The sequence below is a fragment of the Hirundo rustica genome, chromosome 8, assembly GCF_015227805.2.
Source record: "Hirundo rustica isolate bHirRus1 chromosome 8, bHirRus1.pri.v3, whole genome shotgun sequence".
NCBI lineage: Eukaryota > Metazoa > Chordata > Aves > Passeriformes > Hirundinidae > Hirundo > Hirundo rustica.
Genome location: NC_053457.1, coordinates 10,695,904 through 10,714,184, shown reverse-complemented (window position 1 = coordinate 10,714,184; position 18,281 = coordinate 10,695,904).

Genomic DNA, 18,281 nt, shown 5'->3' with positions numbered 1-18,281 from the left:
GCAGTGCTTCAATTGCCAAAACTCCTACTAAAGTCATTCCTAAAATGGTGTGTGCATGAGGAAAAAAAACAATGTCACTATTGTGGTCTGTGGTGCTGTGGTTGACAAAACCACAAAACGATGGCTATAAATTATTCACAGAAAAACAGCATACTCCTGATGAAAAGAGCACAATGTCAGCCTCATGGAGTTCTATTTCTGATGGAAGTAATGATGAAAATTAAAGACATCAGCATAACAAACTGTAAGGTGTCAGTAATTTTTGGTAGTGAGTGCTTGAAGTGGAATAGTCTACCCATATAATGGGTTTTAAACCGACCAGCATAAATTTCCTGCTTAGGCATGCAAATAATTTCCTAGTTCCATGACTTGTAACTGAATGTATGGTTATCAATGTTTTTTGTAGTCTACTTTAAGGGTCTTTTGGAAACACTTTCAAACACTGGAAATGTTTGTTACATTTCCAGGGTCAGCTATCAAATGGGTAGAATAATGGTAGTTTTCTCTTGTTTGGGTTGTTTGTTTGTTTTTAATTGCAGGGTGTCTTGAATCACAGGAAAGAATGAGATCTGAAACCTTGATCTCTTTCCTTGGGTGTTCTAGCATCTGTTTCAACTTATTCCATTACCTGTTTGAATTTGGATAAATTACTTTGCCATTCTGCATTTTGGTTTTTCCTCTCCTTTATGTGCCGTGTTCAGACCAGTGAGTTCATTGAAGCTGAGACTGGCTCTGTAGCTTGGCTTTTTGGGCCATAAAATTAACACTGCTGAATCAGCAGAAACCAGGCTGGGGACAGGTCTGTTTTCCATAAAATTTTTGGCAGAACTGGTTGGATCTAAGCAGGAAAGAAGGTACTTGATATTACAAAAAGAATGCATGTGTGCAGGGAAGTGGTATTGTATTCCATAATGCTTTTGTAAAGGGTTTTCTTGTTCCTTGTCCACAGCATTGTAAGGGCTTTTCAGTATTTTTTTAAATCTAAAATATTTTTGATGAATCTCTATCAAATATAACTTAGTTTAGACCATCTTTCTTCTATACAGTTTCACTGAAATCACAGATTCATGAGCTCTGACTGGAGCTCTGGCTCTGTCTGTCAGTTCAGCATCTTTACTGTTGCAAGATTTCTAAAATATCATCCTTACCTGGGTTTTTTTTCTTGTGGTTTTTGTTTTTGTTGTTGTGGTTCTTGGTTTTGTTTTTGTTTTTTTTCTGGCACAGATATATCCCGAAAGAAAAAGAGCTCATAATCCCTAATGCTTCTATATCTCTTTCCAGAAGTCATCCATTACAGCACTGACTGCTTCTGAATAGAAGCTGAGGGTGTTAATTAATTAGTCTGCACACTGAGAGCCGTCTGTAATTGCAGTTTTCAGGAGCAAGGGTAAACATCAAGGTGGGAATACAGTCAAGCTATGAAAAGAGAGAGTGAAGAGAGGTTGTATCAACGTTGATCCAAATAAACCAGACAGGATCGTTTAATGTGATTTTTTTTCCAAAGCATTTTCAAAACATTTTTTTTCAAAAATCCAACCCCAAAACAAAAAATTGTGGAATGAAGTAATGCTTCACTTTATTCTCTTTGACTGCTTTTCGAAGAGAATATTTTGTTGTCATTACCAAAGATCTGAATTAGTTTCAGTGTTGCGTTGCCATGCCAACAGAAGACTCGTCAGCTTGTTTGCTCCTGCTGTCAGAATAATACATTTCTGAGTTTAAGTCCTCCGAGTAAGCCAACTGTAGCCTGAGTGAAACACCATGGGCTTCTTTAAGAATTAAAAACAGTATCTTCAAATACATGCATAGGGAGAAGTCAGAACAAAAATTAGCTCATAGGTAGAATACTTAAGGCTTCAGTTTTATTTAAAAAGTGTCTTCTTAATTATTAACAAAATATATGAATAATCAATAATTTAAGGAAAAAATTATGTTTGTTTAATTTGGTATCACAGTGATGAATATTAGCTAACAAATACATTGGGAATTCTCTGAAGGCTTGGAAACTGGCACTAGGCCATGATGTGATTAATTACTTAGTAAAAGTGTTGATGAAGCCAAAATCTGTAGAGTTTCAGCACGTCTGTAGCAGTTATCTGAGTAGACTGAAAGAAGAATTCTTGGCACAGCCTAGTAGATGATACCCAATGTAAGTTAGCCCATCCAGTGATATTCCCTGCTTCCCTGGCACAAGTACAAGCTAGAGACATTAATATTAATCTGGCTCTCGACATTGATGTAATACCCTGGACATTTCTGATGGGAGCCACCAAGTTCCTTTTCTCATTTTCCTCATCATGAAAAACTGATTTTACTGAGTTTTCAGATGGCTCCATTCCACAATTTAGTTTATGCCCTTTACCTGATTAGGTTTTTACTCCAACTTCTAGATGTTCTATCAGGAACATTCTAGATGTTGGTTTTGAATGGAGACCATCATATTTCAGTAACCCATTTACCTAGACAAAAATGTTAGCATGTTTTGTAGCTGTATCCTGCATATAAATGAGGGCGGGATTAAAAGATAGCTGATGGTACCTCTCTACACAAGGAAGGTGGAGGTATAACAGTTCCTGGATTTTCAGAAGTGTCTCTGTTGCAACAGGACAAGGGACAGGATCAGGTCTTGAGGCAACAAGGTGAGATGGTGTGGGAACAAATACATGGCCCTTGCTCACATAAGAGGTAGCTGAAGTCCTTGGTGAATACTGAAAAAGGAGAAACACTACGGTGTTAGAACTACCTAGGGATGTAACTGAAACTTAACCCAACAAGTGTCTACATCGTGAATTAAAGATGGCTAAATTAGGGTAATTACATCTAAACTGACAATACTGAAAGCACTCCCAGATTTGCTTTGCCCTAGATGAGTGCTCTTGCTCTCTCCCAGCCTTTTATGTGGCAAGTCCTCAGTGCACACCAGCTCTTAGCACTGCACATGCATGATTTTGATTTTAGAGGAAGGAAACTTAGAGCAAGGATCTGAAAAGGAACTGTGGTGGGGGAGCACAAGACTGGAAGCCTGGTGTGCCTTGTGGCACAGGCTGGCAGCTCACTGCAAAAGGAATTTGGAAGACTTCATTGACTTTTGAGCCTGGCTAAAGGTTCAAAAAAGATCTGTGTATTTCTGTGACTGCAAGGAACATCTAGAGTTTTCACAGAAGTGACAATATATCTTAGCGTTGGGGTAAAGCCAGTGTCTTTAGAGATCAGAATAAATTCTATGTTTATATATTGTGGGGTTTTTTTAAGGCATGTTCCCATTGTTTGCATCTATAGTTACTATGTGATACTACCATTTTCAGAGATGGAATAACATATCCTGATCCAATATGACAATGCCTATATTTCTTTTTAGTATTTGAATTGAATAGGGATGCTATGATAAGAGCATCCAGAATTAGGCTCCTAATAAATATAAATGATGAATTTTATTTGTTGTATAATTTATTGTTCATTTATGCATTCTTCTTTGCATGAGTTAGCCTTTCACGCTAATTTCTCTGACAGCTGGATTCATCAGAAGGATAACAAGGAAATATTCTTCATTTTAACAAATATAAATGGCAACCTGATATTCCTTATTTGTTTTATGAAGCACACAGAATAGCTTTTGGAGTAATTACTAGGTGTTTGTTTAAGAAAGAGCAGAGGGGGGTAAAAAAGAGAAAACCATCAATTTCCAAAATACTAGGTCAGAGAATTCAAGTTTAGAGAAAGCTTATTAATTAATTGAATATATCTCCTGCTCAAAATGTATTTTGAACAAATTGGAACAATAAGTACAAAGTGATTATGCATCTGAAAGGAGTTTGATAGTATTCAGTTTTAATACAGTGTATGCTTAATTCTGCTCAATGAAGTCCCCTATAAAATTTTACGTGGTTGATCCTGAACTATTGCAAATCGTAATGTTAATGTGATTTCTGTGTGTCATTAGCAATGTTTTGGGATTTTTGGTGTGTGTTAGTCCCCAGATGTTGCATGGTAGAGATGAAAATTTACTGGCTTTTAGGGTAAAACTAGTAATGGGAAAACTGATATGTTCTGTTGTTTTTGTAATGAAGCAAGAATATCAATTTTAGCTGAGGTGGGAGAGGAAACTCGTGCTAAAACTTCAGGGGAAACAATGCTTTATCTCTCTGAAAGAGAAGCAAGACATTCTCACATGTCTAAATCCTTGAGAGAAATGAAAGCAAAATAGATGACAGAAAAACCTGACAAAAAATCCCCATTTATTGTTGTTTTTCCTCAGAAGAGTTCATCAGGATGGTTAAATAATCATACCAGGACTTTATTTTGCATAGATTTTCTTTGTCTGCATGAATTTTATGCGGCTCTGGCGTTTGCGATTCTTTGGCACTTCGTGGCACATTTAAATTTTTTACGAGGAGCAAATGTTAGAGGGTCTTGGCTCTAAGGCAGCAAACAGAGTTCATTGGTTGGCCAGTCTGCTGGGCCTGGAGATGCAAAAGCAGAGATGCAAAGTCACCAGGGTCTAATTTTCCCTCCCAGCCATTCACTCAAGTCCTGGTTCCCTGTGCTCCCCATTGCGCTTCAGCTGCGCAGTCGCTGAAGGCAGACTGTCCTCGTGTGCCAGCTACAGGTGCAGTTTGAGCTGGTGGAAGGGAAAGCCCCGAGTCACGCCCAGCCAAGTCCTCACTGGACCATGCTGGGGCTCCCGTGCCGTGCCCAGCCAGCAGCCAGGTATTCCAGGTACTGCAGAACCAGGATATGAGGGAAAGCATCAGCTCCTGAGTGCCTACACGATGTCTCTCATTGGCCAAGTGTGAGATTGCACTTCTCTGCCACCAAGGGTGACAGCTCAGTGCCAAGAGCCCTCTGCTCCCGGTCAAGCAGACACGCCTGCTTAGGCTGTGCTTGGCTCAGGTGCCTGCCTGCCTTTCTAAATCACAACATCCAAGAGTGCAGGGCTGGCAGTCTAAGGAGGAAATTCCACAGGCACAGCAAGTAACGCTATCTCCCATGCCCTCTCTGCATCCAAACTCAGTGAATGCCTGATAGGAATAAATATATCATTCACACAAAGGAAAACCACGCATGAGAATTGTCCAGGGAGTTCTGTGTTTAGCCTCAACGATGAAGAAATCTATTTTTACTGTGAAGGATGCATTTTTGACTGGTAATTTCTTTCTTTTCCAGTTTTATGCAACCCTTCATCTATATATATTGAATACAAATGCAATTCTACGCATTGAGTAAATTTTTTCTTGGAGTAGGGGAAATTACATGTATCTTTTAAGCTGTATTTAAGTTTATTCTTGGAAGATTTTGTGCAGCATTTATGCTTTGACCTGTCTCTAGAATTTATAACTTTCATTCATGGAGGGAAAAAAATCTACAGTTGGATGGAGGAATAAAAAAATCAAGGCACAAGCAAAGAGGTTAATTTATAAATAAGTAAATAAATAGACAGGATCTCTGTGCTATGTCTTAGCAGTACGAATATGCTAATTTCTTCAAGTTCCGGGGTACCTAGCTGAGCAAAAGTTAAGTACAATTACTTTAAAATTAATGCAATAAGTGAATGGGTTGGAACATTAAGGAGATTGTATTTCCTGCTCTACATGTTTTAGTTTTAATTTGTTTCCTATTTAAAAATTAAACCCAAGGATTTAATGAATAAAATTGGTATTTGTTAATCAGGCTTAAATTCGGTATCTTAATTATTTCTGCAAGGAATTTAATGTATCAGGTTATTAGAAAACTGACAAAGCAAGCAAAAAATGAATTTTCACTATCAAAAATGCTGGTTTATTTTTTCACAGTTGGAGCTTGTTAAAACTGATTATATTGTAAGAAAAAGAGTAGATTTTAAATGTTAAAAGTAGTGTAACTTCGACACCTGTTTCCTGTTTTGAAAGCTTCCCTCCTACATAATTCGTGCATCTCCATTTTACTCAGAATCACTGATCATTCAGTAGGGGATATATGCACCATCTGTGGGATAAGTGATAGGATTGTGCCTCACGGAGTGTGGGGGCACAGCCAAAATGATCCATTGCCTCAAAGGGCACAGCATTGGTGCCCACGGCAGTCTGCCCAAAAGCAGCAGGAGACACACCCTGCTGGAAGACACCGTCCTCCTCTGGAGTACAGGGTGCCAGGGGAAGGCGCTTCTGGAAATGGCCAAGTGGGGCAGTTTTCACCTCTGCCATTTTTGAAACTCCTTTCTACATTTTAGGAAATTTGACCGTTTAGAAGACACTCCAAGGGAATGCCTTGGAATCCTTCAATGCACATCAAAGAATTCAGCATGTCTGGCCATGAAAGAGGCTGATGTGAGGTTGAGAGTGAGGGGGAAGCAAAGACCACCTGGGTGTTTTTGTAAACACCAAATAATTACATATATCTAGATAAAGAGATTTCATACATTTTTGTATAAGCTACTAGAGCTGTGTGACTTGGCCATTTCCCATGAACGCCTCAAAACTTCAGGAGCGAGAGTGTTAAAATCTCTGATCTGTCCCCAAAAGCTCAGCCAAACTGAAACCATGGAGTGCCATTAATGGTCCACTAATGGTTTTTTAAATGCTATGCCAAGGTCACTGCTTTTCAGACAGGAGAACTAAGCTGTACATCTCTAAATACAGGTAGCTATTTCTTATGTGTTTCACTGCAACAATCAATCATATGCTTGGAAATTCAGGTTCGTGGAATCCTTTCTTTCAAGAGAGTGGCCTAAAGCTTTTAGTGCCAAAAAAGCAGCTGTGGAAGGCAACTTTTTTCCTGAAAGCCTGTTTTAATTTTTGGATGACATATGGGAGAAATGGGAGCGAGGTGGTGGTGTTGTTTCCCAAGAAACCAGCTGTGTGCACGCTCCTGTACTGGAGGTGCCACTGTGATATATTTCTCCTCCATCAGAGGGCTTTATGGGACAAATTGCGAGGGGTGCTGGAAGTGAGAAAAGGAATGCATCACTGCATATTTCCTTTACAAGCAAGGTACATAAACAGAATGTTCTCTCTCAGCCACTATGCAGAAGTATCCCCCATGCCTTTATAAAAATTGATCTGCCCTTTGAAGCCCCGTGCAGTCTGAAATTATGGGATTTCAGTCTCTGGAAAGGGGATTAAGGACCTGGCCTCCTGATAATGCTGACAGCCCTCTAACACCATTTTATTGGACTGTCACAAGAAGTACTAAGGCTTTAATGCTGTTGCTAAACAGAGAGGTAATAGATTAAATCATCAACAAAGACACAGTGATTTAAAATACATATGTGTAGACATTTTAGAGCTGCATAATTCCTAATTAGGTTTAGTTTTCTATAGAGTGATAGAGAAAAGTTAAGTCCATGGTGAATGAGCACCTATTGCACCAGGAGGAAGGAGCAAATCCTTCTAATGAAGAGTTCCTTAGCGACACTGAACTCACACTGTAGTACAAAGTCTGTGAAAAACGGACTTCCTTATTTAAAACTTCATTGTAACTATACAGAGTATGGGTTTGCTGTCAACACTGTCCTATAATCCTGCTCTTTCAAAATTCTGGAGTCTGGAGTTGTAAAATGTGGATGTGTTCAACAGGATATATACCAAGCACTAAACAAACACAATAAATACTGGAATCCTTATTATCTAGCAGCTTCTTGTAGCTTCCTGCTTTCACTTAGAGGAATTTTTTATCTGCTGGAATGAAAAAAGAAAAGATATATTCATCAAGGATTCTTAGGTAATTTTCATGAAACAAAATCCAAATATTCCTCCTCTTATTTTGGCAGATATTATTTTAACTCTCATTAAAGGAAAAAGTAAATCCTACTTTAAAAAGCTGCTAGATAAGGATACCTACAGTGAAAAAGTACAAACATTAAATATAAATTTCATTACAATGTGTATTTAATAAATGTTTTAAAATATTCTTCTGAATATTTTAGCTTTACATTTTTTAATTTGCATGGAGTATTAGACAGTATTTTGTTAAATAAAATCAAATCCCTAAAAATGTGGGAAGAATATTAATACAACAACATTTTAGTAACAGATGGAAAGAACGTGAAATAATATGTCAAGCAAATTTCCTGTGCTTTTGTTAAAATAGAATCTTTCAAACATTTGAAGATGTTACATGCTTAAACCTAAAAATTTTCCTTGAGTAATGTTTAGTTTACTGTATTTTGAAAAATCAACTCCTTTTCTTTGCCCACTTCCATTTTCTACTGCCTACAAAGCATGGTGGAAAATAATTACAATAGAGATTTGATGTGTTCAGGAAACATGATTAAAATCTCAAGTAACTTGCTTGTTCTTTTGGGAACAGAAAAATCAGTAGTAGGTAGATATACATTTATAGGTGTGTTTTTCTTCAGAGGCAAAGTGAGTTCAGAAGAGAAGACATTTTCCTGCTCATATGTACTAGAGTATTAATAATAAACATTCTGCTGAATAAGCCACAGGAGAAAAGATAGAGGTTTTGTAGTTCTCAAATTTAAAAGCTGATCTTAATAAGAAATGTTCCCTGAATGATATTTTATCTCTGAAACTGCTTTATCTCATTGGAGAGCAATGGTTCTCTCAGAATTTCTCAAGCAACTTTTTGAAGAGATCTGCAATCTCGCTATTTTTCAATGACAGAAAAGGTGTTAGTTGGAAAAGATAAAGACAAAAAATTGTCCAATTGGCTTTGCAGATGTCATGTTCAGGATTAAGAAATACCAGGAAGCCAAGCACACTGTTCTTGAAGAAAGATGGTCCTATTTTCAAGGGTCATCTGCTTTCCATTCTTTGAATAACTAGGTCATTGTGACTTTCTTTAGAAAGTTATCTCACAGTCATAGCAGATCCCATTATCAGCAAGTTTACTGTGTTTTTTAACTTCCTCAGCCTTATTTCATTTTTCCTGGTTTCTGTTATCTGTGACAGGATATGTAGGGCTTGCAGCAGACAACAATGCATTGAGAGATAAAATGATCTAAAGTATTGTGACTTTACCTTGTCAGCAAAACTGCTGCTATACTTCAGAAGTTTTTTTTCCCCTCACAATGAATGTAGTTTTATGTTTCTTCAGGATTCTGTAGTTTAAATCCTGATGAGGATGCTCGGGCTATTAGCAGTTACTTCTCAGGATCTTAGCAGAGCTTCTTCCTTCCCCTGCCCTCAAGAGTATAATGAGAAATATAAACCCCATTATGTACTGACAGTCTTCAGTAAGTGATTAAAAGCACTTTTTTCTACGCTCTCTTTTTCTGGATCTTCAGAGAGAGACGCACAGAGAGATGGCCTTATAGTTTTACTCTTTGGACTTTCCTCATTTGTTCCCAGCTTTTTGGCACAACATATTTTATTTACTGCATTGTATACAAGGTTGGGATCTGCAGGTAACCCCCAAAGAGCTTTGCAGCTGACTTGTCAAACAAAACTGATTGCAGTAATGTTGCAGTGAACGTGTAATCCAGAGCATCAAGCCAAGTTAGAACCTAATTGATGACCTAATGATGAAAGTTCCACTTCTCACTGATTGTTCCCCAAGGCTGGTTGTGTTAGGTGACTGAATTTCCAATGCTGCTTCTGTAAAGGACAAAGAAAAGAGCAGCCATTGCATCATAGCTGAAACAATTGTATGTTAAATTCATACATTTGGATTACGTTAGATTTATAGAGATAAGAATTCTGAAGTGAAAGTGAGATGTATTTGATAGGGTAATTACAGGGGGAAGTCTTATCTAGCCCTATCAGTGAGGAATAGGGGGCATTGAGAAATGGGAGCTCTCAATGCTCAATTCTCTTTTAGTCTCTACTCAGTCATAATGCTCACAGAAATCAAATCAAACCTATGCAAACACACCTATCTTGTGTTTATGTGACTTTGATAAAGCAAATGTATGTGGCATTTTTTCTTGCTGCGTTATCATCATATATATATGCAAAAATAGGAAGCTGAATATTAACTTTTTCCTATTATCTAGCTGTTCTTATGGAAATTTATGTCACACAAAAAAAGAATAAAATGAGATCTTATAAGGAAACTTCACCCACAAGGCCATCAACATTTGCTAATTTTTTGCCTGCAAAAATGAGCATATTCATTTCAAAAATGAACAGTTATGACACACATGCCTGTTCTGACTATATGACCTTCATGTCATTTAGTGTTTTACATGTGTTCTGTATGGAGTCAAAACTTTTCTTGGGGACATTATGGAACTCCTTCAGGAGCCAGCCAAAGTAAATCTGTGAAATAAGGTAGGGGTGCTTAGTGCCTGCACAGAATGCTATCATATAATGTTGAATCACAGATGTTTATATCAGTTCTGTGAAACACTACTCTGGCTATTAATTCCTTTAGTGACTGTTTTATACAATGTGGTTTTCATGATTTTGCCAGTCTTATCGCACTTAAAACAATGCTACGTGCATAATTACAGTAATTAGTTCATTATTTCAATCAAAAGGCTATTAAATTAGCCCTAAAGATAGATTACACATGTAGATCACACACAAGGATCCAGTACCTGTGCAGATCTTTTGAAGAATCTAAATTTATTCCTCTTTGAAAATGTGAGTAGCCTTCAAAGCTGCTAAGGAATTATGTGACATGGGAAGTTGCTTTGATTGTTTCCCACAGGAGTAGTGGGTGAGTCATTGAATTCAGTGAGGTTACTTGATATTGTTTAATTTGATTAAGCATGACAGAATTTCTGAACAAATTAGTGTTCAGCATGACAAAATTGGTGTTCTAGCTGAGACATGCACTAAGATGTCCAGATTATTGTGATAAATCACTGAAATAATACTATACATATATTTACAATTTTTGAAAAGACACTAGTTGATAGAGCTAGAATATTGGAGCAAAATGTTTGACATCAGTGCACGTGTATTAAATTTCTCTGTGTATAGGACTCCCACGTGAATATCCCAGAATTTCAGTGATGGTGAGTGGCTGTTTGCATTGGGAAAGAGAACACACTAATGAAAAGCACCAGAACAGTAAAAAGGAGCTCCTGGTAAAGATAAAGGCTATCAGGAGAGTTAATTCAATTAATTCAAGATGGAGCATAAGTTTAAAAGATTTTTTGAATAGGGCAAGTTGTGCTTTGTGTTGAGGTTTTTTTACAGGTATGGGCACATGTCTCTCTTTAGAGCACTGATAAGATTTCTGAGGAAGACAAAAACACTCTGGAATTATTTTGAAAACCCAAGTAGTGTGTTCAGTAGTGAAGGAGGAAAAAAATCTTCCCTAGAAATCATTTAAAATTCAAAACTATTTTGGTTTAGAAAGAACTCCTAAACAAAATTTACCTCAGAGATTTTCAAGCACCTAAACCAAATCATTTTTATTCCTAAAACTGTACTTTTTTTGATATTTGGATCAGGCATCTAGGAAAAAAAAATAAAAAATTACCTTTAGTGTGTAGGCTATTTATTTAATAATCTTTAATTAACAAACTAATGAGCCTTACATTGTTTCATTGTAATTTACCTACACAACTAGCAAGTGGTTCAACCCCTTGGAAGACCTCCATCCATTTATTTCTCATATATTATTGGACAGATGACCCCATTTGATCCTAAGCCAATGCCAGGTGGAGCAGCAGGAGAGCTCCCAGCTGTTCCAGGGTGACTAACACGGTGGGAACTGACAAAGAGCAGCATGAGGATCGATTTGCACGTGAAAGTGCGATAGAAAGTGAGTAAGTTATCTTCATGCTGTGACAGGGTAATCCCTTTCTTTTATTCTTCATTTCTGCTTGCTTTTGCGGAAGGAGAAAAACACCAATTTCTCACAGCAGTTTGAGTTAAATGCATGCTGTGTGAACTTCCAGGGCTCTGTCCCCAGAGTCTGGACACTGTTACTGCACTGCAGGGTAAAAAGAGCATACATTGACATACGATGATGCTGTGTGCTGTTTTCATTTTAGCATTACATTTTTAATGTAAACTGGAGATTTGACAGCACAATGCAAATTTATTTTTGCAATTCATTTTTATGTTAATCTCTTATCATCTAACTGGTATTCATATGCTAATTTTTTATTGGGACATCGGTGCACTCTTTTAACATATAAGTTAGGGAATTTGTGCCGTCTCAGACAGGCCTTTAAACAGACACAGAGTTGAGTTTATATCACAAAGAAAACACAAAGCCAAATGCTACTCACAAGTATTGGCATTAGTATTAGAGAAACTCCTTCTGCTTCTCTGAAATTTTTGCAGTAGGCAACATGAGGGAGTAGTGAAGAATATTGTCTGTATCCTCACAGCTGGGCAGCCTCACCATATTCACACCCTGTGGGACTGAGTAGAACCTCCATGGGTTATACTGGAAGGGACAGGATGGGTGAATGACTGAGACACTCCTTGCTTTTATAAACAAGTAAAGACCAAGAAAGGGAAGAGAAGAATGAAATTAGTTTAGTGGTATCTCATGGCAAAGGACTCCCAGGGAAGGGGAACTCCAGTGCAACTCTGTCTCTCAGAAGTATCTTTGAGGTTCCACACTCTTACATTGTTTTCAGAAAGAATTGGACTCAAAGATGAGAAAATATCTTGGTTTTTGGAATGCTAATTGTTTTCATATGTATGTAAATACAGGCTGCCTTGTGCATAACAAGAGCAGTATTATTTTTCCTTTTTTTCCTTCTTCCATCGTCCAGCATCGTAGCTGTTTTAAACTTACTTTACTTGTAGGATTCCAAAGTTTGTGCTGGAGGAAGGAAATTGTTGCAGATACATATCTACCCAGTGTTAGGTTTTTACAGAACTCGAGAGACCTTATTTGGTGTTATGACTTTTCTATTTGTTAATCCTCTGTCCTGAAATATGCTTGTGGACTGGTATGTGCTCTGATGGTTCCACTATTGCCATACTTAGACTCTTGATTTTCCTGTAGGGATTGGAGTGAATGTGTAAGACAGGATGGTGGGAGGTGAAAATTTCACACACATCCCACCCAATATTCAGCCATGCCTGGGAATTCTGCCATCGCACAACTCCAAACACCGCGTATGTCATTCCCTCTTGGATGTGCGTCGCATGATTCAGAAAGATGTATTCATAGTCAGCTGCAGCCACTTCTAATTTTTGTCTCCAAATATTTACTATGTCCAATGCCATTATACAACAGAGCTTCCTAAAACTTGTACATATATGGAAGTATTACTGCCGTGGCACAATGGGCGAGTGATGTATCTGCTGGGGTGGCCCTGCAGGTCAGGCTTCACACCGCAACTGGCTTTAATCAAAAGCTGTCTTATTCTCCACATGCATCAGAGAGGCAGTCAGAAAACTGAAATTCTGTGCAGCCTCTGAAAACATGAAAAAATGTATGAGAGTGTCTGCTGGATTGAACTAGGAAAGGGGAAGCACACTGCATTGCAAGACTAAGAAAAGAGCACTTCTGTAAATTTTAAATGGCACCTTACTTTAGACTTGTCAGTAGAATAAAATGCATATTTCTCTGTTGAGAAGGAGAGGACAAAAGATATTTTAAGCAGTTTATTCTGTTATAATTTTTACTATGATTTTTGAATTGTAAAATTCAAATTTTTATTTGCATTTGTTCTGCGGGCTTGCAAAGACAGTCGTCATTCTCAAGTCTGGGACTGGGGCCTAGTCGTGAGGGGTGATTTTTTTTTTACATGTGACTCTGCTTCTATTCAACTAAGAATGCCAATGAGCTCACTCATTCAATATAACTGATGAGCTAAAACAATTTATTTACTAAATTATTGTTTTTAATAACTTATCCAGTTTTTGTAGCCAGAGAACTGAATTTTAGCCAGTTTTCAGCCGGTAAATCCTTCCTATCAATTCTCAGCCATGCAGACTTGCCCAACCCGTTTCTTGGTTATGAAGAGATTCACAGAATCACAGCACTGAGTACACATCTAGCTCAAAGACACTCTTGAATGGTCTCTTGCAGATAAGGGAATTCCTTCAGATGATGTCTCACAGCGCAGGGATACTGGAGCCCAATAAGGAGTGTGGACACTTGATGGTTTGGAGGAAGTTTGAAATCATTATCTCAGGCATGGGGAATAGGAACACTGGGCTCAAAGACAGGAATATTCCTCCAAAAGCTACTGAGGCTGTATTGTAGACCTAACTTCTAAATCTCTTGCTTCACGCAGAGAAACTAAAGTGGTGGAAAAATACTTAGAAAAGCAGGAATGTGCTTTCACACAGAAAGTAATTGCTGCACAGGCATGTACAATAAGCAAGGAAAATGTGGGAAAAGACCTGAAAACACCCAAACTTCTTGTAGTATTAATCATAGAGTACAGTGTTGATTTTCAGCCTGCTCATTCATTAGGGAGGAGTATACGTTTTAGAGACATCAGAGTACTCCGACGTTATTGCTTTTTAAAGTAACTAATTCAAATCTAGACTAAATTAACAGAAACTGCCATTAGTGATGGCTATTCCCCAGTGTATATAAAATAAGCCATTTGAGGCCAGTTGTCCACACTATGATGCTGTCATTTTGCCATAATGACTCCAACTGGCAGCATCGCTGGCACTCATATTAATGCAACCCAGTAATTAGAGAGGCATGGCAAGTGCATATCTTCTACTGCCAGTGGTGTCTCTGTAGTTGTACTGAGTCACATTTCTGTGGGTGGTGTGGGGAATCTTACATTCATCTCTGGCAATAATAAAACTACTCTGTTGTGTAAAATAATACAGACATTACATAGTAGGGTATATTTGTAAATGTAAAATTGCATTGCAAATAGTGTATTTTTAACCCTTTTTTTTAGGAAATGTGGAAATGACATTTAATAAGAATATTTGCAAAATGTATTCTTGTTCTTCCTGAACACAAGTTTCTGTAAAACATTCAAGGAGATGGGGAAGGGGGCAATGTAAAGGGTGTGTCAACAACTCAAAAATCAGTAGATCCAGTTACTTGAGTATCTTTAGAACAAATCCAAGATTTTTATCAAAAGAAATAATCTAGGAAATTCAGGCAGGCCTACAATACAATTTCATCTTGTTAGAAAATTTACAGGTTTAAGAAGAGAGCTGGTCAGAAAAAAGTTGTTTCCCAGAGGGTTTCAGTATTTCATAAGATTCTGATTAGTCTGGTAAGACATGGAATGTACTTATCTTGTCTTTTGGAAGGATGATGGCAAGGTCCTCCTTTTCAAAAATTGTTCATCTGTCCACCTATTTGACTTACAGTACAGTTCATCCATTATCTCTAAATTTGTATTACCCTGGGTTTGCATCAGCTGCTGTGAAATCCTCGGGAATTTTAAAATGGTCTACAAAATTTTCTTCTATTAAGGGATGTAAATTGCAAGGGAGATGGTAAATCCTTCCATGGGAGTTGGATGTATCTTCTATTATATTAATTATTTAGTTTATTTGAATGATATGGATTATATCCCCCTCTCTATTTTTCCTTATCTCATTTTTAGAGATAGTAGTCCATCTTGAGGAATTGTGAGTTACTCTCAAGAATTAACTTAATTATGTTTCCATTGTATCTAAGAAAACGTTAAAGGCTGAAAAATTGGCTGAGATAAAATTAATTCTCGAGGAAAAGTTGCAGTCAGAAATACTTTATTGGAAATTAGCATGGATTCCTTAGCATGAACCACCGCTAAGCAATAAATCAAGTATGGTTTGTGAAATGTGTCCTAGCAGACACACCGAGTTGCTCCTTCCTGTATTGTTTTAGAATGCTGGTGATAGTCTTGTGTTTGGGTTTTCTTTCTGTTGTCTTCCAAAGGTGCGTTGTATCTTGCCTTCCTTGGAGGTCTTGAAGTTGCTATAGTATGTTGGTTTATGATCTGTGGGGGCTGAATATACAGAATGTAAATATGCTGTGAACTCTGCAGGAGCAGAGTGTAAGAGCTTCATGATTGCTGGGATCTGATCGAGCTGTCAAGCAAGTGCTCTCAATAAGCTATGTGTCCCTCCCCACAGCCCCTCCAGAGCTGTGCTGTTCTTATCCAGGACCATGTGGGGTGACTGAGCCTGCACTAAATGCACAGGAAGAGGTACTGGGGCATTAGGAGCTGCAGGCTTTAGGAAGTCTTTCTGCTACAAAAATGTTCCCTTCCTAACCACAGGGTCAGACTTACTCCCTTCTGCCTTCTGCTTGAGAACTGTTTCCATTTGAATGTTTCTTACTGATTCAATTCTTCCTTGCCCTGCTTCTTAAGGGAGGAGTCTTTTAGTCAGCAGTGTATTTGAATGCTGTATTGTTAATATTAATTGCTTTTAAGCTCATGAGAGGTTGCAGAGGCAGTAAAGGTATGAGCCTGCTGTGTCAGAGGTTTCTGGCAGATCTACTAAAGAGAGGTGCAGCTAATCAGCAGTACTGAGAGTCGTTATAATTAAAACCTTGTGTATTCACAAATGCATAGTTTTAATCCATACACTGGGATTTACTTTAATTTATATACATATATAATTTAATATATAAAATATATTTATTTTAAAAAGTTTACACTTAATTACTTCTTCCTTTTTTGGTTTATCCTTTCTATATAGCTCTTAGTGCATGATTAAATAAAAGGTTTACATTGCTGTGAGTCCTAGATTGCTGATAATAGTTCAATCCATCCTTTTTTATTTCATCTTACTGCTTTACAGACTAATGGAGAACTGGACTTTCAGAGGTGTTTCAGAGGATTGCTGTGATGGGTGGTCAGTACAGGTGTTTCAGAGGAGTGCTGTGATGGATGCTCAGTACAGGTGTTTCAGAGAATTGTGGTGATGGGTGGTCAGTACAGGTGTTTCAGAGGATTGCTGTGATGGTCAGTACAGGTGTTTCAGAGGAGTGCTGTGATGGGTGGTCAGTACAGTTGATCTTAAGGATGCTCTGAGATGGAAGCAGTCATCAGAAGCGTGGGCCTCCTTGCAGTGAAGGAGTTTATGGCTGACTTGCTATGTATTTCCTTTCATAAATCCCTGTTTAATTACAACAGCTACTGGAAGCATGACAGGAGAAATAGTTCCACATAAAAGAACATTGGAGGTTTAATTTATAATAAAATAGCAGCAGAAAAATTGAACAAAAAGACATCTATGAGTACAACCCATACGTATGGGTGGAATATGTAGGGATTTAGACCCTCTGTTCAGGTAGTCCACTTCAGCTATATTGTGCTGTGCATTTCCACTTGAGTAATTTTCACATGTGACACCTGGGAAGGAGGACACAAAAGGCAAAAAAGAGGCTACCAAATTTGAAGTATGGGATTCTATAGCTGCTTGGGAACACCATCTCTTATGAATATTCCTTCAGCCTTCTTCTTCTTTGCTAAGCTTTACGTGCTGAGCATACCACCATATATACCACCATGATATGGAATATCTCTTGAGTCAGCTGTTCCAGCTGTGTCCTCTTCCAATTCCTTGTGCCCCCTCAGCCTCCTCACTGGTGGGGTGAGAAGCAGAAAGGCCTTGGCTCTGTGCAAGCCCTGCAATAACAAAAATATCTCTGTATTATCACCACTGTGTTCAGCACAGATCCAAAGCACAGACTTATAGCAGTTACTGCTAAGAAAACAAACTCTGCCCTAGACAAAATCAGCGCACTCCAAATGGTGGAAAATACAGGATAACTGCTTCTCAGCTCTGAATTTTGTTGTGATCAAGTGTTCTAAGCATGGGTTCTATGTACACCAGGTATTAGCACTTGAAGATAAAAATTACCCTGGAGGGAAACTAGAACTCATAGAAATCCCAGTCATTGTTGGTTTGGTTTGGGCATTTCCTGCAAATATTTACCAAACCAGACTATTGTGGAAGCTCAAGGTATAGTAATGCTTGGCTAATGGCTCCTGATGGAGAGCTGTGAGAGAACCTTTCAAAGCCAAACAGCTGTGAAAATGCGTCAAGAACTCTTTTTTCCGGAAATTTTAGGAAAAAAAGAAGAGAAGCATTTTCTGAGTTGAAACTAGGTGGGTCCTTTCAGAAGTACATAAGCAAAATTTAGATGCCTAAGGCTCACTTTAAAAGCCTAATTTATTTACTGGATTTAGGAGATGAAATCTCACCTTAAAACTGATAGAAATGGATAATGCTTTCAACTTTTCAGACAATGAGAATAAATTTTCAAATAGTAACTGGAATACCTAAAGTTCTTTCTTCTCTCTCAGCAGAAAATAGAGTAATTTTTCTTTTTCACCAGCAAAGTGCAGCAGAAGCAGTTCAGTACCACTATATCCCATTGGGATATTAATGCAGGGAACCCAGCCATTAGGGAAATATAAAAATGCTTGGCTTTTACGCTGAACTACTGCACCCCACAGGATATAAAAAGAAGAAATGAACTGGGAGAGAAATAAAGTTGTCTGG